Raw genomic sequence first — 2,670 nt, forward strand, 5'->3', positions numbered from 1 at the left:
GTGGTTCTACCACTCAGTGGAGTGACACTTGGAAAGCTGTGTGTCCATTCTGAACCCGAGGGTCCACATTATCTGAAATAGGAAAAATAATGCCTACCCACATGGGTTGTTGTGAGAATTGTAAATAATACATGGGTTTCCTGGTTTAACGTAGGTGCTCAGTGAAATGACGGCTAGCATGAAACTGGGCATTTCCTAACCTTTCAGGAAGCCAGTATACTGTGTTGAAAAGACCTAGGAATCTGTTTATCGTCTTTTATTAGATTGTAACACTAATACATGAGTACATGCTCATTGTAAGAAACAAACAACTCAGAAATAAAAGGTAGAAATTTCTATATCCTTCTCTGACCCCAAACCCATCTTTCTTCCTCTGAAGGCACGACTGTTAATAGTGGTGTGTAGGCACTCACCCAAATAATACATACTTTACGTAAAATTATACTAGGCATAGATAATCGTTCAGAACTTTGCACTTTTCAGTAGCCTGTCTCCGGGGGACTCCCCCGTCCCTGCTTTCAGGTTGGCTTCAGTCTTCTCAGTGGCCACGGAGCATTCCTTTTGTGCTGGACCGTCACTTAGGTAACCGTTCTTCTACTGATGACCTGTAAGTTGTCTCCAGTGTTTCTGTATGGCAATGAATATTGGGATTTTGGGGTTTTTTTAATCTATTGCTGAGAAACAGAGCCCTTAAAACTTAGTGGCTTAAAATAGCTTCTTATTTCTTCAAGTTTCTATGGATTGAGTGGTTTTTTACCTTAGGTGGTATTGTCAAGGTGGGGGGTCTGAAGTGGTGTCACTCACATGGCTGGCTGCTGGTGTAGGCTGATGGCTGGGAACTGAGCTAGGCTGGCGTCAGGAGCACCTTGGCTCTCCTCTAAGTGGTCTCTACATGTGGCTTGGGTTTCTCACAGCATGGGACTGGGTTCCAGAATGTCACTTCTGCCACATTCTGTTGGTCACCTCCAGTCACAGGGCAAGCCCAGATGCAAGGGGGCAGGAAACAAGCTCTAGCTCTTGATGTGGGAATGGCCTCTGTGCCTGTGCAGAGGGCGGGGAATTCTTGGGGTCCCCTTTTGGGATTGGTTACACGTTTATGTAGGTTAATTTGTAGAAGGGGATTGTTCGCTCAAAGCGCTCGCACATTTCTGATCTGGATAACTAGAGCAAAATTGCCTTCAACAAAGCTGTAACCTCATGCACTCTCCTCAGCAAGGAACAAGAATGTTCATTTCTCCGAACTTACTTAGCATTGAATATCATCAGTTGTTTTCTTCTTTGTCCATCTGGTGGGTGAAAAATTGTATCTTGTTTTTACTATTAATGGTATTGAGCATCTTTTTAGACTTTCATTCTTCTTTCTACTTGAGAGTTCAATTTGGGGATGTGCCCACAAGTGTCCTATCCCTCTGGCACCATCAAGGAAACAGGGAGATGGTTTGAGGGGCTGAGGGTCAGATATGGCATATAAGGACTCTGATTCTGGGTCTTATCAAATAGCTCTGCTGCCCGTGACCTGCCTTTGAGGGAGAGGGTTTCATGGTGTCAGTGAGAAAATTTTGTTAATCCTGCACTGTCTTCAGGCTCATTACTGACTTAGATGAGTTTTCAGAAGGCTCTGCAGTTCCTAGTAAGAGAATATTTTACACTTCACTGGAATTGTGAGACTAGTCCTGAACTCTGAGCCCACCAGCTGGGCTGAAAAGCCCATTCAGTAATGAGGAGGGAGTGGGATACAGGCAGCCAGATCAGGGGAGTAAAACCTCTATTTAATGCCCTCTTGTTAAGAGGCTTTTCAGGCTTTTTCCATCTAGTATTCCCACTTCACCGCAAAAAGAAGATAAGAAGATGTTGGCGATGATGCCTTTGATGGGTTAGTCTAGGGTTTAATTCAGAGATACTCTCTGGTCAGGATCACTCCCACTGCTTTTCCAGCTTTGAATCCAAGCTTTGTCTCCTGGACTTTGTACACTAGCATGTTGGGATGGTCTTGGTCCCGACATGACCAAAGAGGTAGAAAACTCCGGCACACACTCTGGCTTAGCAGGGGAATAAAATAACTTAGTATGGATCACATACTGTGACGTCTAGGGGTAGAGATGGGAATGGACTGGAATCAGGACTGAGCCCAGGACTCTGTCTCTTGGATCTCCTCTGCTCGCCTTTGACTCCTGGGAGGCGTGGGGTGGTTGCCTGGACCCTCATCCTCGGGGTTCTCAGTTCAGAGTGCCTGTTTCAGTCTGTGGGTCCCTGGCAGGGCCCCTGTGGCGCGTTGGCTCTGGCTCCTCAGAGCCATTTTCCCATCCCAGATGCCTGCCCTTTGGCCCAGAGAGCCTGGCACAGTGGTTGGCAGAGGCTGGGCAGTGTGTTCCACCACAGGCCCCATCGTTTGGAACCTCACCTTGAACCTAGAGAAGGAGTAGAGCCCAAACCAGTGCTGACAGCTGTTTCGTGAAGACAGAGGAAAGGACCTGGTGATGTCAGGGACACAAGTCCTCTCCCTGGTTCCTTTGTGGTACGTTATCACATGGTCATTCCTTTAGGATAGAGAATCCACCATGGGGGAAACTTGGGGATCCAACAGCTCAGGTAAAGCCAATTCACTTCATCCCAGGACCAGCAGTGGCAAACAGAAAATTGCAGGTAGCCTAGGAATAATTACAAATAATC

General features: G+C 46.6%; 1 long non-coding RNA gene across 1 annotated transcript; it reads right to left on the reverse strand.

The window, feature by feature from the left end:
* Positions 1-241: 241 nt before the first annotated feature.
* On the reverse strand, positions 242-1,068 carry LOC112447553 (uncharacterized). Its single transcript, XR_003035755.2, has 2 exons — positions 758-1,068; positions 242-627 (listed from the first exon to the last, which is right to left on the reverse strand). It is a non-coding gene; the product is annotated as an uncharacterized lncRNA (long non-coding RNA).
* Positions 1,069-2,670: the final 1,602 nt, after the last annotated feature.

The sequence above is a fragment of the Bos taurus genome, chromosome 7, assembly GCF_002263795.3.
Source record: "Bos taurus isolate L1 Dominette 01449 registration number 42190680 breed Hereford chromosome 7, ARS-UCD2.0, whole genome shotgun sequence".
Classification (NCBI taxonomy): domain Eukaryota; kingdom Metazoa; phylum Chordata; class Mammalia; order Artiodactyla; family Bovidae; genus Bos; species Bos taurus.